The sequence below is a fragment of the Acartia tonsa genome, chromosome 3, assembly GCF_053477335.1.
Source record: "Acartia tonsa isolate MP-2025a chromosome 3, ASM5347733v1, whole genome shotgun sequence".
NCBI classification, from domain to species: domain Eukaryota; kingdom Metazoa; phylum Arthropoda; class Copepoda; order Calanoida; family Acartiidae; genus Acartia; species Acartia tonsa.
Window position 1 is genome coordinate 5,938,340 of NC_137262.1, and position 27,893 is coordinate 5,966,232.

General features: G+C 36.7%; 1 protein-coding gene and 2 long non-coding RNA genes across 4 annotated transcripts in view; 1 reads left to right on the plus strand and 2 right to left on the minus strand.

Annotated features, from left to right (window-relative positions):
* Positions 1-27,893, plus strand: part of Nop56 (Nop56 ribonucleoprotein) — a 422,283-nt gene that overhangs the window by 363,149 nt on the left and 31,241 nt on the right. The window lies entirely within an intron of this gene.
* Positions 3,864-4,869, minus strand: LOC145313136 (uncharacterized). 2 transcript variants are annotated; one of them, XR_013877256.1, is made up of 3 exons: positions 4,769-4,869; positions 4,389-4,549; positions 3,864-4,206 (listed from the first exon to the last, which is right to left on the minus strand). It is a non-coding gene; the product is annotated as an uncharacterized LOC145313136 (long non-coding RNA). The 2 variants fall into 2 exon arrangements; XR_013877257.1 differs by having other exon boundaries at positions 3,864-4,234.
* Positions 5,149-6,842, minus strand: LOC145313137 (uncharacterized). Its single transcript, XR_013877258.1, has 4 exons — positions 6,682-6,842; positions 6,065-6,134; positions 5,613-5,670; positions 5,149-5,237 (listed from the first exon to the last, which is right to left on the minus strand). It is a non-coding gene; the product is annotated as an uncharacterized LOC145313137 (long non-coding RNA).

Genomic DNA, 27,893 nt, shown 5'->3' on the forward strand with positions numbered 1-27,893 from the left:
TTGATTTTAAAAGTTTATTTATTCACGCTAATCATGATCACAGGGATAGATCTTTAATTAAACAATTTTATTAGATTATTACATATTTATCAGGTAATAATAATAAACACTTTCTTTTTTCTTTCTCTTTTATATAATTTTCTTTTTCTGTTCATATTTTTAAAAGCGTAGCTTTTCTAAAAATAAGGTCGGTCAGTCCGTATATAGCGGATAGCTTTTTTGATGACTTAGGAATGTTAAAATTGTTCTATAGATTTTAAACTTTGCGTGGTGATTCCTGTAGTAGTTATTTACGATTTATAAAGAGTAGCAACTCTATAATCATCACCAGAAAGTCTGTACATCCATTTTAATCATGTTGATTTTTAACTTTTTTAAGAACAAATTTCAATGTGATATAATTATGATTGATCTGATTTTTGGAATACTGATTCCTAGGACAACAAAGTACTATCAAGTCCTAAAATTGTAGTTGTAAGTATGCCCTTAAACATTATAATTTTGTTTTGACTTTTATACATTTATATTCTGATTATTCAGTTCTGACACTCTACACCAGTTAATGTATGTTAGTCCTACCGTTTCAGAGCTTCATTTTGTGAATGTTATCATCTATGTTAAATAAAATTTCGTTATTATTAAAATAGCTGTCACTCTGTGTGTTTCTGATGTCTTCCTTTTTCATCCAACTATTTTTTTTATGTAAATGCATCCAAGTTTTATTATTATTAATTTATTGATTGGTCATACCAATGTCCAATAAGTCCTTTTTATATTATTGCCACTCTACATATGGAATTAACGATGATGTCCCCGTTGTTTCAATAAAATATTCCTAGAATCAGAGGCATGCAGAAGTGCGGAAGTGGTTGGTGTTGTTGTGCCAATTTCTTCCTATTAGGTTCAGATATAAGACGAATGAAATGTCGTCTTCAATTTGGGCTTGTCGAACATGTCGTCTTCCATGTAAAAATAATTCAATTTTTTTTTAAAAGGACACTCCCCTTTGTCTTTATATTTCAACAAGGATAACAAAATCCGTAGAAGCAAAGCTCTACAATCAGAAGGAAGGTCAAACAAACAATAACTCTTGTAGCATATGTCAAAATAAAATATGTACATACCCTTTGTTGCAAAATTAAATCAAATATCAATCAATAAAAGAATTACTATATTATATGTACCTATGAATGATGTATTAAGAATTAAAATCTATATTGGAACTAAAAATCAAATGGGGAAATTTGGCGGGCTTGGAGGGGGAGGGTGGGGCATTATAACTCTAGTCCCCAATGCTTTATATAATAAGGTTTTCTTAATTATTTGCATTCATATCCTTATACTAAAGTAACAGGATGTCTGTTTGTGTGTCTGTACCAAAGGGTCTCGCTAACCACTGAACTGATCAGGTTCTCCTTAACAGGGAAGATCCTCATGGGAACCGGGAAGGTTTATAACTATTTTGGGGGAAGGTACCACCACCCTCCAAAGAAAAATGACAAAAAATCGAGAGAAAAAATTTGATATATGTGATACTTCAATGTAACATAAAGAGGTATCGTAACATAAAGAATTATCGTAGAAACTTTAACAAACAAAAACATTTAAAGTGCCACTAGAGGCCTCTAGGGGCGCAGCCGCTAGTTTAACATAAAGTATCTGATTTATTGGCTTAAATGTTCTATTTAATGAAGAAGTAAGGTTTTTTGTATCTTAATATCTTAAAAACTACTGAACTGATTATGTTTTCTATTTTAGGTAAGCTTCATATAGGTCCTGAGATGATTTTAGGCTAATCTGTATTAGATTCTAGTCTTGGGATGGTTTTAAGCGATTTTCTAGCCCCTTCTATTACAGAGCCCTATTATGCTTAGAGTATAAGTATAAAATACAGCATAATTAAATGTGCATTTATATTGTTGCAGTGTCATTAGGATTACGACATAATTGAAGACATTAGGGAGGGGGCATTCGGCGGTTTTTTAACCAAGTCCCCAAAGTTTTCTTGTTCATTGGCTTAAATTTATAAAATAAGGTAAAACTAAATGTGCATTTATGTTGTTACATAATTATCAGAAGCTTCTCTATAACCTAGCTTTAACATTTTTCCTCTTTCTGTTTATATCTGGAATGGAACAAAAATATACAATTAAAAGAAAATGTACAATCTCTTTCAATATGCATTTTTAATGAAATTGTAGTCTTTAAAATATATTAAGAATATAAATCCTAGGTATACATTAAAGGGAGTGTAAACTTAAAAATGTCATCTGATTATCAAATCTTAACATTTTCTAAGCACATTTCACTAAACTGATCAACCAAAAACGTACTATTTTTAAAAATATGCAGGAATAATGCCTTGATTTTATGGTATTTTGGGAGTTTTGGGATAGAAAGAGGAAAAAACAGGGAAAATCTGAACGGTTTGTTTCTTTTAATGTTTGTAGGGATATTTAACTTGTCATGTATAGTTGAAACAATTTACTTACTGTTAAGGATTTATTTTACGATATAAAATTGCCAATTAGTTTTTTAATAACGTAGTAATTAGGTAATAAAGATCTATTTTAAATTTGTATTATTGACAAAAAAAATACCTCACTGTCTACAAAGGGTTGAATCTCAAAGGCTATTCAAAATAATAATATCCTATTTTATTGTGTTGGACAATAAATAGCCCACTTAGGAGAATTAGTTTACACTTTTATCAGACTGTTTATAAAGAAATATTGCACCTTTATTATTTACAAATTTGTAATTAAAGGTGGGCGAGATATGGGCCAACTAAAGTTACTTGGATAACAAATAAAAAAAAACCTGTTTCTAGCTTTGTTATTGTATTTGGTTTTCAATAAAAAATATTGCTTATTTTATCATTTTCTAAGTAACTACACATTTGTTTAAAGCAAGGATTATAGGAAAAATAGAGAACTATGTCAAAAAGTTTAGTTTTAGCTATAGAAGGAAAAAAAGAAAATTAACTGCACATTTATATAGTCCGGAAAATTTTTCCCCAATCTTGGACGTAATAAAAATCGTTGGAAAAAGCCGTTTTTAAGTAAATGAGAGACAGTTTTGTCCTATCTTTGAGATTATATGAATGAGATGATGTTAAGGTTTTATAATCTGATGAGAAATTTTCTCGTTTACAGTCCCTTTAAGTAATAAAAACAAATTTAGGATAAGAAATTAAGAATAGTAAATATTCAGAGTGTCCTTTCAATAAACATTCTTTCAGAAACTTTCTTTTCTGTTATTTTGTATTAAACAAAAATTAAATTAACAGACAAAAACACACTAATTGAAGACAACATTTCATTTGTCCTATATCTGAACCTAATAGGATAATCTTGGCACAACAGCCCCAGTAACATGCTTTTGAAAAATGTCACAACTTTTACCGATGTTAACGTTTGTGACATGTCACAATGTCACACGCCTAAACTTGTGACCGGTCACACACTTTATATAGTGAGTTTGTCATCAAAAATGTGACATGTCACAAGATTTTTGAGTGAAATGTCACAAAGTATTGTGTGACTTGTCACAAAGAATGTGTGTGACTTGTCACATAGAATGTATGAATGTCTCAGAATATGTGACTTGTCACAAAGAATGTTTGTGACTTGTCACATTGAATGTATGAATGTCTCCAAATATGTGACTTGTCACAAAGTATTGTGTGACTTGTCACAAAGAATGTTTCTGACTTGTCACATTGAATGTATGAATGTCTCCGAATATGTGACTTGTCACAAAGTATGTGTGTGACTTGTCACAATTTTTTTATTAACATGAATTATAAGTGACACGTCACAAGTGACATGTCACAATGGTACTACAGAAATAAAAAGGTAATAAAAAAAATAGATTTATTTATAAATATTAACTTCTTTATAATCACACCATTTGACAAAACTTAATAATCACAGCATTTGATAATAGTTATTTCTCGCATCATATTATAAACAGCTTTCCGCGCATATATAATATACAATTATAAGATTAAAACCAGTTTTTTTAGCCCCCAGGTACCGAAGGCACGGGCTAAAAAAACTGTTTTAATCTCATGATTGTACATTTTTATATTCGTAGAAAGCTGGATATAATTCGATGCTAGACATAGTTTTTTGGTATGGATGAGAACCGGTTCCTATCCACCGGATTCAAATGAATACGAGAAAACATATTTAAAGTTTGATACTATAGAAAGAAGTTTTCCCGTCTAATGCTTGCCGACCAAACAAACTATTTTGATACATATTTTAAGTGAATTTATGTTAAGTTAATTAAGGATTAAAGACTACCCCCCCCCCCCCCCCCCCTTCAATACTTTTGTTGTTTTAATTTGTGGTTGGTTTGTCGCCAAGCATTATAGTGAGAACAATTTATTTATGTTAATAAGTTCAACTCTTGCAAAACAAAAAGTTCTAATGCTAAAAATTACTCTCCCAAAAAAAGGAATGCAGGATATATGTTAATTAACGATGGAGGTCAGTTACAATAAGGCTTCGAAATCAACGGCATACTTTCTTCTACAGTATCCCTGAAAAAGAAAACTTTATTATTAAGATTACTCTTAACATTCAAGTATTATTATGACCATAGTACACGAATTTATGTTTATTCTTATGATTATTAAACATGATATTAGTCAATTTTAAAGCAAAATTACTCTATAATTTGAATGCCAGTATGTCGTAAACCAGGTACATATTTTTTAAAAACATCTTAGCTGCTATTAAAGATACAGATATAGAATTACCTGTTCTTTTGCATTGAAAAAAGTCCTTGGTGATTCAGTTTTCTTTGAAATTATGTGGAATATCGGATCTTATTCTTTTATACAGGTTTCAAATCCCTATTATTTTTTATGAATTCATAAAATAAACATTCTTAGGTTATTTCCTTTGTTCGACATGCTAGGTATTAATTCAACATTACATATTGTCATGTATCTAACATAGCAAACATAGGAAACTTTTTTTAGTTAAGTTAGAATAAGTCAAGACTCAAACAAGGGGGGGGGAGGTAAAGACTTCAATAGGATGTGTCTTCTATCATAGGTTTTTTTTATATTTGCCTTTCTATATTTTAATTGCTTTTGAGACTTAAAAAAACAATAATTTTATATGAATTCTTTCCTTAGCATACAAAGCAGCCTGTGCGCTGATAAATGACTGTTACCATCCAGCTTCAGATGCTGGAAGTTTGCCCCCAGCAGTTACGACATCCTTAATGAAAATATATTATTAACTTTACTATTAAAACGAAACTACTGTATAAAAAGGATCTGTCTGTTCGTCTCGTAGAAGTATTATGAAGAAGAAATCCACTTGTAGATTATCTAAAACATCAGTATTAAAAAGAAATTTATTTTCAAGAAAAGAGCAAACAGTTTCAGAAGGACGGAAGTACGGACGGACCTGCCCTAATACTAGAAAAGCTTTATTTTTAAAAATTATTGATTATCAAGGATCCTAAATTAGATCTATATAGGCTATACTCCATTCTCAATTGTGTGACACACAGACAGACATCCTGGAACTTTTACACAAGGACTTTTTTCTGTGGTGTAATGATTGTTCATGTGGGAATGTGAATCTTACCTTAAGGAGCGAACGGACAGGCAGGACAATGGTGAAACTAAGCACCAAATCTGTATAACTAAAATCAACAGAGAAATAAGGTTTACATAATATCTGGCATCTTAAGTTACAGTCAACAAAAACGATAAATGTATAGGTATACATCTCCTGATAAATAAAATTAAAGAACATTTCGACACTATTAGTGTATCTACATTTTATAGCCAACGAATATCAGAAACTAGAAATTGTTTGTAAAACTTTGGTAGTTAGTGCAATGTACAGTCAAATGTCCCCTCCCTCCCTGATTACGACTATTTTCAGGAGACTAGGCAAAACATGCTTTTTAAAGTTTCTAGGATGTTTTTCTAAATTATATTTATAGGAACGTCTACCTATTAGTTATTAGAGATACATTTGATACATGTATAATTTAGGTTTTAAATAGGTTGTCAAATCAATTAAGCATAAACCTTATTCCTTGAGCTAGCACTAAAGTCCACAGCAGTTAATTTCGATTTCACTTTTGCTCTCGTTGCCCACCTTAACATAAAACAAGAATTTGACTTTGGTATGTGCGTATCTTTAGGTTTTAAGTTACTCTATCGTACTGCGAATAAAACAACTGTTAGTTCAATAGCAAAAAAAATTCAGGGATTTTAGGGGATAAGACTTTGGGAAAAAAATAATTTACGACTTTTGTTAGTGGGTGGACTGTCTACTATTAACAGGGATAAGACAATGGAGATAAATTGTTATACATCCCCAATAATCATGAACAAAATATAATTATTTGTTAAAAACTTCAAAATACTCCCTACTAGTTTTAAACCAACCAATAAAATTCAATATTAGTACCAACCCAAAGTATTTGATCCAACGAACATGATTTTAAAATGATTTTTAATTTGGGTACAAATAGTATGCATCCCTCTCCTCTGTGAGGTATTTGATTAAAGAATACATATGATAGAACAATGTTACTTTAATCTTTTTAATTCAAAATGTCATGATAAGCGATTTATTGACAAAATTTAAAAAAAATAACATGCCATAAAATACAAATTTTTGGTAATACGCGTTTTTTTACCTTGATAAATATTTAAATTCAAAGCTTCAACTCTGCAGAGGTCAAGCTGCTGTCAACAAACTGAAACGCTTTAGTAAAACTGGCGTACAAGCCAGATTTAAATATTAGCTTCAAACTCAGATATAACTCCCTGCATTCTTGATTCTGAAATTTAGAAAAATATTTAAACTTTAAAAGAAAAGCAGCGAGTTTTGCTTTACTTTATTGAAAAATAAATATATTTTAAAAATTAATTATGTAAAAATGTAAATAAACTAAAAATTACCATAAACTTATAACTTATGGTATTAGATAACGTAATTTTACACAGCTTAATTTTGCAATTTCAGTCAACAGTGTTGTTGTTTGTAACAGTTCAGTTGTATGTAATTTTTAAATTTTTTAAGGTTGCCATCTTTTGATTTGACTGAGCGCCAATAGGTTCAAATTTACTTATTTTTGTAATTTTCTTAACTAAATTGTAATTTAAAATTTTGTAATAAAATATTTTTGAATATAAGCTAGAAACCCTAGTATCTTATTTTTATTCAATCTTTATTCTTATATTATCGCCCCATTAAAAAATATTTGACAACACTACCTATTGGCGCATGCGCCAGAAAATAAAAATTTTTCAAATTTTAAGATTTTTTGGGCATTTTTTTGCTCTCTTCACAATCGAATATAGTCCGCCATGGTGTTAGAGGAGTATATATAATATAAACTGCAAAAAAATATATTTATTTGGGATTTTGATACATAATGGGTTAATTTTTTTGGTGACCTGTCACAATTTCCCTTATTTTTTTTAAAAACTAGTGACATGTCACAAATAATTTTGGTATGGATAATTTTTTGTGAAATGTCACAAAAATTCTAAAATTGTAAAAACTAGTGACATGTCACAAATAAATTCTAAAATTTTAAAACTAGTGACATGTCACAAATAATATTTTTGGAGGAATCATTTCTTTGTGAATTGGTATGGACAATTTTTTGTGAAATGTCACAAAAATTACTAAATTATAAAAACTAGTGACATGTCACAAATAAATTTTTAAATTGTAAAAACTAGTGACATGTCACAAATAATATTTTTGGAGGGAATCATTTCTTTGTGAATTGGTATGGATAATTTTTTGTGAAATGTCACAAAAATTCAAAAATTATAAAACTAGTGACATGTCACAAAACATTTTTTTTGGAGTGAATCATTTTTTTGTGAAATGTCCCAAAAAATTCTGAAATTGTAAAAACTAGTGACATGTCACAAAAAATATTTTTGGAGTGAATTTTTTTTTTGTGAAATGTCACAAAAAAATTCTAAAACTGTAAAAACTAGTGACATGTCACAAATAATATTTTTGGAGGGATTCATTTCTTTGTGAAATGTCACAAAAAATCTTAAAATTGTAAAAACTAGTGACATGTCACAAATAATATTGTCACAATTATTGTGACATGTGACCAACATTTTACTGGGGCGTCATAGAAAGAATCGTCTATTACATATTATATAATCATATATCATTCATGCTTTTACAGTAAGAAAAACTATAAAAAAAGCAACAAAAAAAACAAAAACAAAAAAAACATAAAACCCTATTTCTAACAACCCCGGGGTTTTTTAGAAACAAACCGGGTTTTGCACAACCCTAGGGGGATTTATTGATTGTTCAATATCCTATCCATTTTTATTAAATTTTTGGTTGAATTATAATACAAATGCATGAATTATTAAAATTTTTTATTTTGTGTTAAATTAAATATGTATTTTATAAACATTTTTCAAAATATATTGTCAAGCTGATGTTCTGACATCCTTGTATTTTTTGTTAGATTTCGTTTCCAACTAGTTCTACAAAAGGTCTTCTTCAAATAACATAGTTTTCAAACAGTGAAAAATACAAAGAAATTAGATGCAAGATTATTGTGTATTAATTTAAGAGTTAATTTCCTTTTTAATTCCTAAGACTTTTAGTTTTACTCTAAAGATTCATAAAATGTTCTCCAAAAAGAGATCATTTGAACCAAACAATCCACAGCTAGCTTAAGTCAGGTACAGGTTTACCTGAGAATACCAAAGAAGCTAACTAGCAGAGGTGTTCTAGGAAGGTATTGTGAGTTCATAACCACTCTTACTTAAATCGTAGCTGTAGCTTCCCTACAATGCACCCCTCCTTATATTCGTTTTTAAAAAAAGGTAAACAACAATTTTTCTAGATCCTACAGTACAGACAGACTGACACACAGAAACAGTACTGTTACTTTTATTGTAAGGATTATATTAAGTTTTATTTAAAAGGTGACTTAAGGGAAGTTATAAATATCCATGATTTTTTCTATAGTTCCTACACATTTATGTAGGACAAATTCAACATGCCTAAACTATTATATAAAATCTCTATATTGCGAGTATAAACGCGTCTAAAATATTTTAATGGAGTTTTTTACAACAAATATTGATTTCTCTTTCTCTAAACGAATGTGTTATCAGTCCTAACTGTAGATAGATAGATTTTCCCAGCCTTCATTGGCTAATGAGCTCACTTAGTAACCAACATGTCGACTGAAGCAATGAAGAATGCATCAGTATATCAGAACAGACTTTTAATTCATTCAAACAAAAATCATTCAATATAAAGAATATTTGTTATTCAACTAGGGGTTACGCCCCTAGAGGCTATGTATTGCAAAATTTTAAAATAGCCTAAAACCTTTCCAAGAACTATGTGAAGCTTCCTTAAACTGGAGAACTTACTCGATTCAGTAGTTATCAAAATTAAGCTATCAGACAAAAAAAACATTGCTTCTTTATATAATTCTTACTATTTATGATTATTGTAAATTCATTTTTACAAGTCCAAGAAGCAAAACATAATAAATTAAACATTAATGAAAATAGAAAGGTCAACTTGAGTTAAGAAGGTCTTTCTATAAAAAAAAAACAAGGATGACAACATCCATAAAAGCGAAGCCCTGAAACAGTAGGACAAACGAACATTAACATGGTTGTAGTAGAGTGTCAGAACGGAATAATCAAAATGTATATCTATAAAAATCGAAACAAAATTGTTAGTAAATTTGTTGAACACTGCTTAAATACAGGACACTGTTTAAAAATATTCTTACATTTTAGGACTTGTTTATAGAGACGATTCACTTATAACATTGTACTTTGTTGTCCTAGGAAGCAGTATACCAAACATCAGATTAATCGGATAATTATATCACATAAAAATCTGTTGTTACAAAAGTTAAAAAATCAACATGTTTAAAATGGACAATGACATACGGACATTATGGTAACGATTATAGAGTTGTTACTCATTCTAAATCTTACCTAACTACTACAGGAATTACTATGCAAAGGTTGTAATCAATAGGACAATTTTTATAAACCCATCCTCTCGGCTCTCAGTCCAACGTTTTTCCAGGGGAGATTTCTCATGGGAGGGTAAGGGTATCTTCCCACAAAGTACTTATAACCCCTTTCCAGACCTATAAGAAGCTTCGCTGTAAAGGAGAACTATATCAGTCTAGCAGTGAGCGAGCTCTTCAGCTACGACACAAATATAAAGACAGACAAACATCTTGTTTTTTTTATAAGGATAGCTAAAAAAATTATATAAATTCACTAAATATTAAGGAAAACAAGGATGACAACATCCATAAAAGCGAAGCTCTGAAACGGTAGGACAAACGGACATGAACACTTGTATAGTGTCAGAACTGAATAATCAGAATATAAATGAAAAAGAGTCAAAGTAAAATTGCGCGTAAATTTGTTGAATAACTTCTTGATACAGGATAATGTTTATGGACATACTTACATTTTAGGACTTGAATATAGAGTTGCTTTGCTTATAACATTGTACTTTGTTGTACTAGGAATCAGTATACCAAAAATCAAAACAATCGGATAAATAGATCACATAAAAATTTGTTGTTAAAAAAGTAAAAAATCTACATGTTTAAAATGGACGTACGGACATTCTGGTAATGATATAGAGTTGCCACGCTTTCTACATTGTACCTAACTACTTCAGAAATTACCATGCAAAGTTTAAAACCGAAAGGACAATTCTAGGATGCCCAAATTAACGAAAAAAGCTATCTGTCTCGGACGGACAAACGGACGGACGGACCGACCCTAATTATAGAAAAGCCTTTTATTTAAAAATTATTCTAAACTTCATATTAATCATTTAATATTATGTATTAACAAACAAAATATAACTTACTAGCTCTACGGATTGGCTCAATTTTGAAAACGCCGCTTTTTAATTAAATCAAACAAAAGTGTGCTTATTTATCATATTTAGCCACATTTTGGAAAACGAATTGTAACGAATTCTGCTAGGAGAACAGAACACAACAAAAATCCTCCAAAACATAAATGCATATCACAGGCTGGTTTCTAATTTAAAGTATCGCAATAAAATTAAAGCCATTTATACTGCACTGTCACAGTCATACTCCTGAAACTAACAGACGTACTTTAAAATTAAACTCTTTAAAATCCAAAAAGAAAGATTTAAAAAAAGAAATGATAAAAATAAATAGTATTTTGTAATTTTAGCAGCTTTTATTTTTGAATAAATTATGAGTATACGCCCCGCAGGATTCAGGCCCCGATCAGGAAAGGTAAGACATAGAAAAAACTCCCCCCCACCCTCCGTCCTCTTCTTTTAAATCTATTCTAAAATAAAGGGAAAGTAAAATCTTTGAGCTTTATGTTGTTGTGATATTTATGAAAATTATTGTCCTTGTTCCAAACCAGTTTTATAACCTCGTTATCCTATTTGTTGACTAAAAAACTTATATCCAATTTTGATGGTAAGTTCAAGACTAAATATGGTGTCCAAACATTTGAACCAATAATCTTTATCAACATAAGAGGTAATTCTATTTTTCTTTATTGGGGAAGTTTATCAATTCATTGGCAATTGTCTTCTCCCTTAAGATAGCCCTGTATTTTATTAAAAGTCCGTATGTCCGTCCGTCCGTCACAATTAGCTCTTTTCGTTAATTTAAACAGGTTAGAATTGTCCTAATTCCAAACTTTGCATGATGATTCAGTAGAAGTTAGGTACAATTTAGAAAGCATAGCAACTCTATAATCAATACCAGAATGTCCGTACGTTCATTTTAAACATGTCGATTTTGAACTTTTTTGACAACAAATTTTTATATGTTAAAATTATCCGATTCTTCTGATTTTTTTTTATAACTGATTCCTATTACAACAAGGTACAAGGTTAAAAGCAAAGCATCTCTATAAACAAGTCCCAAAAATGTAAGTATGTCCTAAAACAGAATAATCTATTTATGCAGTTTTGCAACAAATTTACTTACAATATTGTTTGTACTGATGCATTAATATTCTGCTAATTCAGTTCTGACAATCTAATTCTACAAGTGTTAATGTTCGTTTGTCCTTCCATTTCAGAGCTTCGCTTTTATGGATGTTGTCATCCTCGTTATTAATTTATTAACAAGACAAGTACATGTTACTCCGAGAATTGTTAGTATTTACTGCTAGGATCACAGAACTACAAAAAATTGTTTGATCAAAAGAAACACATACTAGATGAAGTTAAAATTATATATTTTTGTGGGAGTGATTGGACAATGGCGGATGAATTAATTTATAATTTTTTTTTTTTTCACTTCAGTTCAAATGCTCAAAATACTTAATTAAAATTTATAGACAGAAATGATTTATTGATGGTCCTATCCCTTAAAGTATATTTTTTTTATAATATTCATTCAAGTATAAATTAAACCTGTCTTATTTATTTTTAGAATAAAGGATATATTTATTCAATATATATGTCAATAGATGGCGAATTGTATAAAAAAATTAGGAAAACTAAATAAATTATTCTTTTATTTAATTTTATGTTGAATTTTTATTTCAGCTCAGAAATAGTATACATCATTATTAGGATCGAATAGAGTTTAAGATATAATCCTTATAATAGAGTAACAGGATGTCTGTTTGTGTGTATGTTAGTACCATAGAATCTCGCTAACCGCTGAACCGATCTGTTTTTGGGGTAAAGGGTTCGGTAGTTATAAAAATATTAAGCTTCAGACAAAAAAACCTTACTACTTTATATAACATTTTAATAAATCTTAAGTTACATTATTTACTACTTAATATTTTTTAATTTCCTTTTTCATTATTTTTCATAGTAAAGTGGAAGATCAAAATGTGAAAATTTATAGGAAAAAAAAGTTACTTCTGATATCCTGTCAAAACTCTCTCCAAATTAGTCGACATTATAGGCATATAACTACCTCTTTTTTCCTTTCTTTTGTGTTAAAACAAAGCCAATGAAGAGTATATTAAAAGCAATAAAAAGCTAATAATATTGTTGATTAAAATAGACCAGTATAGTATTATGAAGAAAAAATAACATGCAAAGGAACTTGAAATATTTTACCTAAATATCAAAAAACATTTTATCCTTTACAATGAACATATTTGAAATAGTTGCAATGAGGATATCAAAGGACATAATACTATATCATTTTTGTATTTTAATATTCTATACATTGAGGGAAATGATTAGGTACAATGATTTAGAGCAAAAAAAGAATATTTTGAGATTATGAGAAGGAATCTAATGCTTAATTTATCAAATTACATAGATCTAGAACTAATACTTTAAAACTTAACTCTGTAAACTTTGAAATATGAGGATATTAAAACATTTTTTCGTATTTTGGAAATATATTGGCAATTTTTACATATCAGCAGTATCCTTCTATGTAAAATGGGTTCAAAAAGTCCATTAAATTCAATATTCATGGGAATAGAACATTCCTATAATAAACCTCTATATGAATATTTATTGTATTTTACAATATAGTTAGTTAAGGTGTTAACAAAAAACATTGATGAAGAACTGCAATTGAAATCTACTGTAAAAAAATGTTGAAATATACATTTTATTTATTAATTTGGAAACCCTACTTTATTATTAACTATTTTACTAAATATTAAATGTAACATCTATGAAAAACTATCCACCAGGATATCAAAACTATAAATAATAATTCAGTGTTCCAGTAAAACAAGTATTGTATACGCTCTATGTAGCCTCTTGGGAAAAAGGATGGTACAAATTATTGGAAACAAATACAAACAAACATAAGTTATGAAGCTACTTTATGTTTTCAACTAGCGGCTTCGCCCCTAGCCTCTAGGGGCTTTGCCCCAAGAGGTGATAATAAAAAAAATAAGGTGAAATTCGTAAAAGTACCAGGGAAATCTTCAGCAAAAAAAAAAAAAAAAAAAAGGACCAAGGAAATCTTCTGCAAAAAAAAAGGACCAAGGAAATCTCCTGCAAAAAAAATGGGGGGGGGGGAATTTTTTGTTTTTGGGGGGGTTGAGGGGTGTCCCACCCCCTCAAAAAATAGCCTAAAACCACCACAGGACCAGTAGGTATATTCCCAGAAGAGTAGAGCCCAATCGGTTCAGCGGTTACTGAGACGAACAGACAGACGGACAGACATCAAGCTACTTTGTATTATAGATAAAACTCATGGTGCAAAATACTGAAATCTTGTATGAACTTTCTAACAGGATACCAGAACTAAATGTGAGAAAATGTATAATATGTATATGTACTTATTAACTTAATAGTTATCTTTGAATTTTATAGTGTTCTTTGAATGTTTGAAATTAACGCTAATTCTTTATTTCTCTAACTCAACTAAATGTTAAACTCTTGCTGCTTCCAAATATAAGCTCATAAGCAATTAGCCATTTAGATTTAAAATCTAGTATGGCATAATGTCAAATGTTTTAATGCTTATGATGCATAATGTTGAAACCTTTAAAGAACTTTTAATAAGAATGTCAGAACTCAGCTAGAAGTAAATCCTTAAGTGGACATAATAAAGAAAAACAGTAAGATAAGAAACAGTACATATATTTTTTAATAGGTCTCTTCACATTAAACAAATTTATTAAAGTTGCTAATTTTTAATACTCTTACATAAAAATGTGATAATAGGATGTCAGAAATTTGTAAATACATTAGAAATCTAGAATTTTTTATTAAGTTATAATATATAGGTATAATCAGAAATAGATGGAAAATAAATTGAGAAAGTAAAGATTTACAAGTTGGTGTGATTAAAAATATATCTTTGTTTTATCTCTTCTTAAATCTGTTCCCATAAGTTTTGCAATTGATTACTTACCTCAGTGTGAATTTGTCTTTCCCCCTGTAAAGACATGATAATATTCTTGTGACATATCTTAGCTCCTAGAGCCCACTTTAGGACTATACTACACTTAAAATAACAAGAAAATGACCAAACGTGAAAATTAATATACAAAAGCTAATTAGTGAACAATAATTTTTCAAAAACATAAGTAAAAAGTGCTTGTCTTACAACAAAAAACAGTTAATTTAAAAACTCAAATACATCTATATGTTACATTTAGCTTGTAATTTAATACTTTCTAACCCGGTCAACTTAATATTCCCGCATTCCCTCATCCAACATTCACACCCAACCCTTTCTACATTCAACGCATATCCTTCCCCCATACATTAACAGTTATTTGCAAAAGAGATCCCTAACAAATCTACATAAAATGGCGAGCAGTTTGTCTGCAGAGCTGGAACAGTTGAAGCTCGATAACACACACTTAAGACATATCATTATAGAACAAGAAGCCGAGTTTACAATGACAACCAGATATTTTAACATAAGATATGATCTTCCCTCAGAGCCTGTAACACTTGATAGTGACACTCTAACTCCATTCTTATATGATGTAGGCAGCTCGGCACACATACCTAGCCTAAAATCTTTTAAAAACACTAGCATCACCTCTATTGGCTACGCCTTTGGTGGACCTAGATTAGTGAAAACAGTGATAAAAACTAAAACTAATGCTGCTAACATCTATTTTTACAATCCTGAATGCCGAAAAGCAGGAGTTGCTATAGCAAAGCACAACTTAGGCAGTAATGCACCTCCTATACTATACTGCCTAAACAGTTACCCAATTCTGAGACATCAAGTGAAATGTCTCTCTGTCATTTTGAATAGGCTCAAACAGGAAGGTCAAATCTACTCATATAGTCTAAACAATTTTCTTTGTACTACATTTGATGAAAAGTTAGGGCCCCTATATTCCCTTCAACTTGCGTCAAATAGCAGTTATTCTAGCTTCACTGACGCAAAATGCGTAGAATTATACAAGAGAGGCTTTGTAATTCCTCTAAATGACACAGAATTCAAATCTGAATATTTTTTGCAGCTGGAAAACATTGTTAGAAATCATGTGTTGGAACTTGCACATTCAACATCTAATGAAAGTACAGAATATACATTAAGTACTCCTAACAAATCTAAGCGGCGTAGACGGAGGCATAGAAGAAAACAAAATCTGTCATATCACAAGTATGACAAATTGCCACCTCCGCCCAATGATAGAGATAAGAACGAGACTGAACAGCCGGACACAGACAGACAACCCTCACCGCCAACACACACACTTCAAGATTCTAGGCCTAATACACCCTTAGCTAAGGGCACTAGGCCTTCCTTTTCAGGTTCCTGCACACCAGAACAGAGTTACAGGTCGGAGGGTACAGATATGCATGATTATCCAACCTCAATACCACCAAATCATGCACTAGACAACCTCCCTGTAACACCAACCACAAATCTGACCTCAATTATGCACAACCAAATAACCCTTATTGTGCCACCTATGCTATGTCCTGTCATACCCTTTGCAGTATCTCCATCCCAGATCGGCACACCCCCTGCTCCAGCCCAGCTTACAGAATTATTGCCTCCAACAAGAATATACTCTTAAAAAGTAAAGCTACTCTAAAATTTACTTAATTAGTTCAATTAAAATAATATTAAACATTACAACTTATGGAAATTAATCTGTCCTGTTTTTCTCTCTTTTTTCTCACAACAAAACCTTTAATTTCTTATGAAAATGTTAGATAAATCTATTAAACGTATTTCTCGATAAAGCTTTGCTATGCACCATATTAATTTCCTGCCATTAGTTTCTAAAGACAAAGCTTTTCTATAATTAGGGTCTGTCCGTCCGTCCGTACGTTCATAACAGTTAGCTCGTTCAAAAATTTAAACAGGTTAGAATTGTCATATCTATTCCAAACATTGCATGCTAACTCCTTTAACAGTTAGGTACAACTTAGAAATCGTAGCAACTCTATAATCGTTACAAGAAAGTCCATACATTCATTTAAAACATGCTGTTGTGGTAATACGACACCCATACGGACAGGCCCAATACAGAGTTGCTTCGCTGTGACTTATGATAACAAACCCACCGCACTAATCCTATTATATCACTATCCATCTCATGACCGCTGTTAACCCCGCACCCGGCGGTCAAACTAAGCCTGCCTAAATGTGGGGAGGGGACTTGAACATGCAACTATCACGAGTCCATCATGCACTTATATAATCGGGAGGCACTGCCTCCCCTTTTACCACCGCTGCCCCCACAGCCGTCTACCGTCGGGCGCTAAGCCCTAGCGCCCCACACCCCCTTCAAACCTAACTATTGTCATATTTTTGTTGTATATATATAGTAAACATAACTTGTAAAGATTATTCAGTTTAAATATATAATTCTGTATGATTGAATCCTGCTTGTTTGTTTGGTAGAATACTTAAAGGCTAGGGCCCGTTGAATCCGAACTCGAGTACGCTCGGCTTACCAGAACTTGGTGTCAGCGTGTTTCAATCGAGCCTTACAGAACTAGCCTATTCTACCTCTGATTGGACCCTTTGGCAAGTAAGGGGACAATCAGCCGCCAACTGAGAAGCCAACTGACCCGTGAGACGGCCTTTTTAGGTCGAATTTCCATCATTTTGAACGCAATATGTGGGCCTCTGGCCTACGGCAAGCAGATTTAGCCTGCTAAAAGCGCCAGTTAAGACGCTTTGTCCGTGTCGTGTAGGAGTAGCGCTAGGTGCGCAGCCACGGCAACCGGATAATTTAGCTCAGACGGCTACAAAACTGAGTCTAAATTGGCAAGTGTAGCTGGGACAAGCCCCAGGACACCCAGGCCAAACCTACGAGACAGACAGCTGTGTGCTGGTCTCCCTAAGAAGGCAATGTGTGGCTGCGAAGCTTCAGCACACAAGTAAGCCCTACCACTGCGACGGATAGCAGATTTTGAGCCACAGGCACGGCAGGAAGGGACATTCCCTGCCGCTGTCTCCCAGGATTCGAACCCGAGGCGCTGTAGGACGGGCCATTCCCTGCCGCCATTTGTCGGGATTCGAACCAGCGGCGCTGTAGGACGGGTCATTCCCTACCGCCGTCACCCCTCTGAACCTTGCAGGACGGACATTCCCTGCTGCCAGTGCTTCCAGAATCACACCTAGAGCTCCTAGTGATAACAACACATCATTGTGTATAAAAAGTCAACCAAGTGATAAAAATAAATATAAAATTGTTGACCAAGTGATAATTAATAAGCTCTAGTGATTCGAAGCTACAGTCTAAGCCACCATGGTAAGCGATACCACCATAGCTGCGGTGCGGCCACCACCAAAGTTTCTGCCAACCCCAGCCGAACGAGAGGCCCCCTTGTCCCAAGGGCAGGACCTCCACTTCCCCTGCCATATCAGGGTGAGGTTTCCTACTCCTGACCCTGCCCAGCATGTACAGGTTGATGCCATGGTTGATTCTGGCAACCGTGTACCAGGGTCTGCGGTAATTTCTGAGCACCTCATGCACGCGATGGGCGTGCAACGCATGTTGATTCCGGACAACACCCAGATCTTGACTGCTAATGAGGAAGGCCAGCCCCTCCAGGTAATTGGAAAATTAAAAGAGTTATATATGGCAGTTTCACACACTCTTATACTCCATCTATACCACGTGACTGTGGTCCGAAATCTCTCCCACCCTCTGAACTTAGGAGGGTATTTTCTCAAGGAGTTCGGAACTAGGCTCTGTTTCGACATGCAACCACCTTGCTTGTGGGCGCGTGGGGAGTTTATCCCACTCCGTGGCGTCCCCATTGACCGGGAGACAGCCGAGAGAGAGCTAAGCTATGAGGGGCCTCTGCCAGGCCCCCTGCCTGAGCAGCCGCGTGTGGTTGAGAAAGGCACACACTGGGTGGACGCTGAGCTCAACGCACACAAGGGCGCTAACCTGCTAGCCATGGGGTTGCCCCCAGTGCCCAAGGTGCCAAGGGAGAGCCTGCCAACAACGTTTCCTGAGATTGCCAGCCCTCCAGAACCAATCTTCTCCTCCGACATTTTTATCAACGGCCAGCCGTGTCCACCTGGCCCCCTCTACCTGGGACCTCCAGCCAGTCCACCAGCCAAGCCCGAGTCCAGACCCGTCAAGTCGCGGTCTAATGTACCCGGAGCCACACTCAACTCTCAGGCCCCAGCCTCTCCCGGCGCCGTGCCCGTCAAGTCGCGGCCGGACGCCCACGGAGCCAAAGCTGGACCCAGCATTTTGGCCTCTCCCAGCGCCGAGCCCGTCAAATCGTGGCCGGACGCCCCCGGGGCCAAGCCTGGTTCCGACCCGTCAGCCTCTCCAGAAGCCGAGCCCGTCAAGTCGCGGCCGGTGGGTCCCGGAGCCAAGGCTGACCCCTCACCAGCCACGTATAGGCTGAGCGCTGTCACTCCAACTGACGGTCAACCACCCCAGCTCCGCACAGCCAAGCGGGTGGTCCTGCCTGGCCGCGGGGTTATGGCAGTCCCTGTTGAGCTAGTAGGCCATCGCACCAAGGATGCCATTCAACTAGCTGCCCCAGAACAGAGGTTTGGGGAGGACCTTGTTATTCCAGAGGGCCTGTATGCCCACAGGCCTGGCTCTGCCACTGTGTTTAGAGTACTGGTGGTCAATGAGGGGGAGGTGCCCCTCTTGCTGGATGCTGGCCTCCCAGTGGCAGGGGAGCTGGTCAAACCTGACATTCTGGAGGTCACTGATACGCCTCCCCCGCGCCTCCACTCGGTCCAAGAACCTGCTGAGCCTATAGACATGCAAGAGTTGTGGGAGGCCTTGGAGATGGAAGACAATGAGTTCCTACGCAAGGACCCCTTGCTCAAGAAGGAGGTCTGGACTACGTTGTCAGAGTACAGGGACGTCTTCTCCAATTCTACCCCCGGCTGCACAGATGTGGTTGAATTGCAGCTGCGCCTCAAGCCAGGGACCCAGCCGATCCGCCAGAGATTTAGGGATCTGAACCCGCGGCAAGAGGCTGAACTGGAGAAACAACTGGACACTTGGCTGCAGGAAGGAGTCATAGAGCCGTCGGACTCCGCCTGGAGCAGCCCCCTGGTGCCCATCAAGAAGAAGGACGGGAGCACCCGCTGGGCCGTCGACTACAGGGCCCTCAACAAGTGTCTGGAGCTGGACAGCTACCCCCTGCCTAGGATCCAGCAATTGGTGGAACGAGCTGGCGGGCACCGTGTCTACAGTGCTCTAGACGCGGTGGCCGCATACTACACCATCCGTGTGTCTGAGGATAGCCGGCCCTGCACCGCCTTCACCACCCCCAGGGGCTTGTATCAATGGAAAAGGATGCCCTTTGGCCTGGCTACGGCACCGTCTGTCTATTCCAGGTTTATTGCAGGGGTCCTAAACCCACTAGGCACAGCCAACCTCCAGTCATACCTTGACGACGTCCTGACCTTCCACCAGGATACCTGGGCCCACCTGGCCAGGCTCCGAGAGGTCTTGGAAGCCCACCGCAGGGGAGGGATCCGCCTCAAGCCAGCCAAGACCAAGTTGTTCCGGTCCAAGGTGGATTATCTGGGTCACACCCTCAGCCGAGAGGGGATAGCCATGCAAGAGGACTATATTGACCGCATCTTGGACTGGCCAGCCCCTAGCACCCCCAAGGATTTGCTGGCGTTGCTGGGCTTCTTTGGATACTACCGCCTGTTCATCCCAGAGTATGCAGACCTCACATACGAGATGAATCGGCAGAAGACGGCCAAGGCCCTAACCTGGACGCCTGAGATGGAAGCCCAGCTGCTGCAACTCAAGGACAAGTTCCGACAGGCCCCCATCCGAGCGCCGCCCAGGTTTGATTTACCAGCAGTGTTCCAGCTCACCACAGATTTCAGCAGCCGCGCCATCTCTGCCATATTGAGTCAATGCCAGGAGGGCAAGGAGAGGCTGATTGCCGCCGTGGGGCGCAAGACAACCGACCCTGAGACGCGCTACCCGTCCTGGAAGGGAGAGATGGCCGCCATTATCTATGGGATCCGAAAATTCCACGGCATCTTGTCCTACCGCAGCTTCCAGATCAACACTGATTCCTCTGCCCTGCTACAGATGAAATCACTGAACACATCCACAGGGATGGTGGCCCGCTGGCAGGAGGAGCTAGCGGCCTTAGACTTTACCGTCTGCCACAGGCCTGGCACCCAGAATACCAACGCCGACGCCCTCAGCCGCCGGGAAGATGCCAACATGCCAACGGCTAGCGCCGAAGAATTAGCAGAGCAGGCGGAGTATATCCACAACCTGGCCCAGCTAGGGGAGCCCGCAGCTAGCCGGCCTCCTGCCGCCCGACTGGACTCAGCTAGAGTATTGGAAGCCCAGACACAGGACCCCCTCCTGCTCCGTGTCCGCCAATGGGTGGCTGATGGCAAGGCCCCAACCAAGGCTGAGCTGCGTGGCAAGGAACGAGACGAGCAGCAGTACGCCAGCCGCTTCTCAGCCCTGGGGCTTGACGAGCATGGCTGCCTCACCACCACTGACCAGACTCTGACAGGAGAGAGGACAAGATACCTGCTGCCGGCGGCCCTCCAGCAGGATGCGTTCTTTCTAGCCCATGGGACCCCCATGGCTGGGCACTTTGGGATGGACGCAACTATCGCCCGCGTTGCCATGCACTTCTGGTGGCCCAACCTGGCCCGTGACGTCCGCCTGATGGTACAAACCTGCCCTGAGTGTGTCCAGAAAGTTACCAAGGAGAGGCTGAAGCAGGGGATCCACGTGCCCTCCCGCCAGGGGTATCCATAGCAAGTCCTATTCATCGACCTGGTGGGGCCACTGCCAGAGACCCCAGCTGGGAACCGCTACATCCTCACCTGCCAAGATGGATTTAGCCGGTTTGTCAGCCTCTACGCCATCCCCAACAAGCGCACCCTCACGGTGGCTGAAGCCCTGTTGCACCGCCACCTGGCCACGTTCGGGTGCCCCCTGAAGATCCATTCCGACAATGGAATGGAATTTACCGGCCAGGTATTCCAGGAACTGGCCTCCCGTCTCGAGATTGGCCTGACACATCCACCACCCTACAATCCGCAGTCCAACCGAGTGGAGAGGTTTCATAGGACGCTCAACACAGGCATGTGCCTGTTCCTAGACAGAGACGATAACAACTGGGAGCCCCACCTGCCTGCCATCGCCTTTGCCTACAACACCAAGGCCTGTAGATCCACTGGTGTGACCCCGTTCCTGGCCTTCTTTGGGAGAGAGGCCAAACTTCCGGTGGACATGGTGCTACGGCTGCCAGAGACCGAATATGCTTCAGTTCCAGCCAATGTCCAAGCTCTGTTGCAGCGCTACTATGCAGTTTATGATGCCATCCAGCAGAAGGAGGAGGGAGCCATCAGGAGGAGCGCGGCAGCTTACGAAGGCACGGCCAAGTATGAGGTTGGAGACTTGGTCTGGTACCTGGCCCCTCGCCTGGTGCCAGGAAAGGCAGCCAAGATTACCAAGAGATGGACGGGCCCCTGGAAGGTAGTAAGGAAAGCTACAGAAGTCCATTATGTCATCAAACCTGCCTCTCCAGTAGCCAGGATCTCAGAAGTTACCGCGCATGTAGGCCGACTGCGCAAATACACTGGAGATGTGACTGCCCACCAGATCCCAGAAGACATCCAAGTTGACGTGGACGGCGACGAGGATGCCACCGAGCTGCCAGTTGGAGCGGCGGCGCCCGCAGCTAGCAACCCAGGAGAGTTCCCAGTGCACCAGCCAGCCGCAGCCGCCCCACAGCCTAGCGGCCAAGATCGTGACCCAGTGGAGGAAAACCTACAGGAGCAACCCAACGAACCACCGCCGCCGCCGCCCGCTCCAGAGCCACTCAGAGATGCCATCTGGAACCCTGACGCAGACATGGAGAACCTGCCAGCCAGCAGCGGACCTGTAGGAGAAGAGCCAGCCACTGCTGATGACAGCCATCCCCATCCGGGTAGGAGCTAGGAGGCCAAGCAACCTGAATCAAGCAGGTGCCCCCATGGAATTCTATGCGCCCCTTGCCATCACCATTCCACCCTTAGGAACCACCAGAATCTGCCTAGGCCTCCGTGTCCAGTTACCAGCCGAGACAGAACTGATCCTGCAGACGAGGCAAAATTTCCAGCGGCGAGGCCTGGCCGTGGCCAACCCACGCCTAGAAGCCAACCAGGAGCTGACAATGCTGATCACCAACCACAGTCAGACCGAGCAACGAGTGTCCCGAGGAGCCTGTGTAGCCCGAGCTGTCCTCCACCGAGCTGTGCCCCAGGAACTGCCTGTCCGGCGCATGAGCCGGCTGTCGTATCCCCAGGTTCAAGGCCTGGTGTCTCAAGAGCCACGCAACCCTTGAAGGGGAGGTTGTGGTAATACGACACCCATACGGACAGGCCCAATACAGAGTTGCTTCGCTGTGACTTATGATAACAAACCCACCGCACTAATCCTATTATATCACTATCCATCTCATGACCGCTGTTAACCCCGCACCCGGCGGTCAAACTAAGCCTGCCTAAATGTGGGGAGGGGACTTGAACATGCAACTATCACGAGTCCATCATGCACTTATATAATCGGGAGGCACTGCCTCCCCTTTTACCACCGCTGCCCCCACAGCCGTCTACCGTCGGGCGCTAAGCCCTAGCGCCCCACACCCCCTTCAAACCTAACTATTGTCATATTTTTGTTGTATATATATAGTAAACATAACTTGTAAAGATTATTCAGTTTAAATATATAATTCTGTATGATTGAATCCTGCTTGTTTGTTTGGTAGAATACTTAAAGGCTAGGGCCCGTTGAATCCGAACTCGTTACCCCGTGGGCCGAGTACGCTCGGCTTACCAGACTGTTTTTTTCTTTTTCTTTTTTTTACATTTTGACAACAAATTTTTGTATGCTAAAATTAACCCATTCATCTATTTTTTAATACTGATTCCTATTACAACAAGGTACAATTTTATAAGCGAAGCATCTCAATAATCAAGTTCTAAAAACGTCAGTATGTCCTTAAACAGTAATTGGTATTTAATCAGCTATGCAACAAATGTACTTACAATTTTGTATAGACTTAATATTTCTTCAGTTCTGACTTTCTACAAGCGTTAATGTATGTTTGTTCTTTCATTTCAGAGCTTCGCTTTTATGGATGTTGTCATCCTTGTTTCATTTGATTATTTAATCCTATAAATGCGTCATGAAAGTGTTCATACAAAACATAAAAGGTAAATAATGTATTATCTACTAAGAAGTAAATATTAACATAAAAATCTCAAATTAATATTGTAATGTTTAATATTGCACTGTTCCTGTTTTGTATGAACACAATATTGTTTCTTTTATTTACATTATACTAAACTTGTGTATTATAGTCCGATATTTGGGCTTTGGTATTATCATATTCACACTACTTGCCACAGTTCAAGGCTTCTCTATTCTTTATAGTAAATTGAACTAAGGGTCTATATACGATAGATTTTGAGGGCGCCATATCTCTCAATAAGAAATTATGGCAAAGGGAGAGGTCATTTTCTAGTAAATCCCGTAAAGGTGTGTGTTATAAGGCCTAAAAATAGTAGTAGAACGATAAGGTGCTCTATATATTTGTATTTCCTATTGAATAGAACAATAGGGAAGAAATTTTTTTTTTTTTTTTTTGATAACCGTACCTGGAATATCTGAAATTTCTATCAAACGCTTTGTTTGGCTCAAACTGACACAAATAAAAAAAAATATAATTATAATAAATCAACCTGTAAAGAATGACTTCTTCCTTTGTTTAATGGTATAGATTGTTCTTAACCTTTACCTTGTACCTATAGAAAACATTATTATTATAATTATATTTTTTTTTAATTTTTGTTAGTTTGAGCCAAACAAAGCGTTTGATAGAAATTTCGTATTTTTTTTAGATAATCCAGGTACGGTTATCAAAAAAAAAAAAAAAATTTCCCTATTGTTCTATTCAATAGGGAATACATATATCTAGAGCACCTTATCGTTCTACTACTATTTTTAGGCCTTATAACACACACCTTTACGGGATTTACTAGAAAATGACCTCTCCCTTTTAACATTGTTTGTGCTAATGTTATGGGGTTAGGCATTCATTCAAGGAGCAAAAATAAAATGAAAGGCGTTCCCACCAAAATTAGAGAACTAGTATCTAGTGCTAAATATATTCCATCTTTATACATATGTTTAGAGACTAAATTAGATGCTGATCACAAACAATTAAAACTTCCTCCAAATATGGATTATGTGGGTGAAACATGTTCACCTAAACCAAAGGCAGGGATTTTCATGTTTTGTGACAAAAGTATATCTTTTGATAAAACAAATATTCATGTCATCTCCTCTGCTCATGCTATGTATGCTAAAGTTATTTCTAAAGGATCTGAATTTGAAATTATTACTGTTTATTTGCCTTGTGATACAGAATCTACAATTCAAATCCTAAGAAAAATAGACAATTTTCTTTTAAAAAGAAATATTACCAATTTTACACTTATAGGTGATATGAATATTAGTTTTACTAGACCAGAGCATAGAACTAAAGCACGTGCCTTACTAAACTTTGTAGATAAATACAATTTATTTGATGTTGCTAAAAAACTGAACATGCAAACTGATTGCACGTGGAGGGGGAGGGGGGAAAGATCTACAAGCATGTCTGTTATTGATTACTGCTTTTCTAACAATACTAACCTCAATCATTTAAGCTTTAAATATAACTCCTTCTCTGATCATAAAACCCTTACTGTTGGTGTACAAAAAAAGTATGTCTATAACCCCCCCAGCTGGCAAAAACATCTTTTTAAAATCCCTGATTTCATAGAGCTTATGAAAAAAGAAACAGCTACTTTTCTATTTGACAATGCAGACGAAAGTACAAGAAAAGAATTCGAATTTTACTCTGAAAATAAGGAAAATGTAGACATAGATTTCTCATTTAACAAACCAGAATATAAAGATTTATCAGTACTTTTTGCTTTACTTAAACACCTAAAAATTCATCATGATAAATTTTTCTCAAAACTGAAGTTTAATTCTTTTAACAAAACACAAGATTTTGACAAAGAAATTTCAAAGCTCTATGCAGATCTAGATAAATATAAAAACCTTAAAAAAATTGATGAAATCAAAATTTTGATTAGCCAACAGCAAGAATTTTTTAGAAACTTATCCTTTATAAGAGCAGAAACTGCTTTTTTAAGAGGTTTGATATTAGATGGCAATAATAACTCTTACACCTTCAGTCATTGTCGTAGAAAAACTAAAAATGAGCATAACTTAATTATTGATAATGTACTAACAAATGATCCATTAACCATTGTAAAACATTTAAGTAAAATGCATGCAGACATAGTTGCACCTTCTAATGTTCCTATCTCTTCTTTAGATACATTATTAACAGAATTTGACATTAGCTTAGATGAAATGTACCCAAAAATAACAACACTTTCTTCTCCTCTATGTACAACTAAAGAGTATAGAGATGTGATAAAATCAATGTCAAACAATAGCTGTCCAGGAATCTCCACTGAACCGAAAATTCTTTATGAATTTCTTTTTAATTTCGTCCCTAACTTCTCAACTAGAGCCTTTAACCACATTCATTGTATTGACATTGATAAATCACCTTTCTCAAGTATAAAAGATCGCAACATAGTTTTTATCAACAAAAAAGGATCTGATCCAAAACTGGCAAAAAATCTGAGAGGTATTTGCATGATGGAAACTATGTATAAGATTTCTTCTAAATCATTAAATTGTAAAGTTAAACCTTATTTAGACCAAATAGTACATCCTGATCAACATGGTTTTATACCAGGAAGACATATGCACACAGCAAGCGTTTCAATGACTGCTACTATGAACTACATCAAAAAACACGAAATAAATGCACAATTAGTTTCATTTGACATTCAACGTGCTTTTGACCGTGTTTTACCGGAAGTGCTTCATAGAATACTTAAGCATATCTTTCCTAGTGGAAACTTTGCTGATTCATGGATTAATTTGATTTCTAAGGGTAGATTTAGAGCAATTGCTAACAACTGTGTGTCTGAGTTTATTGATATCATTTTAGGGACGCCTCAAGGTGGTCCTTCAGCTGCAACTTTGTATGATATTGTTCATCATATTTTTTTGTCATGCCTTGACAGTAAATTATTTAAAGCCATTTCTTTGCATGTAAATTCAAAAATTATACCTGCAGCGGCTTTTGCAGATGATTCTTGGAAATTTTATTGCTTCAAAAATAACACAGATGTTGAAAAAGTTTTTACCTTGCTTTCAAAATTAGAAGAAACAACTGGATTAAAAGTAAACTTCACCAAAACTAAGATATTAACTAATGGTATTGAACCTGCTAACCTAGATATAATTGGAAAAGTTCAACCTTATTTTAAACACCTTGGTATAATTATTTCTTTTGATATGGCACAAGGAGCAAAACTAACTTATGATGAACTAATCCAAAAACTAGATAAGAAGGCAAAACAGTGTCCACTATTTAGTAACTATAGTATAATAAAACGTAGAAACCTTTGCATGTCACTTTTAAATTCCATGTGTTTTCATATTTTTCGTGTATATTCACCTAATAGTACTCAAACTAAAAAACTATGGAAAGTTATGTCTAAATTCTTGTGGTCATCTAAATCGAATGAAGGTATAAGCTACAGATACAAGGTTGCATCTAAACAAATTTAGCTTAATCTTTGGCAGGGGGGTTTAAAGATCTTAAAACCCGAAAGTCAAAGCATCTCAATTTTTATGCCAAGCCTGCTACATCTCCTAAACCATGCCCGTCTATATCCCTCTTCTTCCCTGGGTATACTACTAAAATTTTACAAAGTTGACATCAATTTTTTACTTAACAATTTTGGTGTAAAGACACTACAAAAAAATCGCAAATTTTTAAAACTCCTCTACCCAGGATCAACCAAAATATACTTTGACAAAACAGTACAATTTTTGAAAA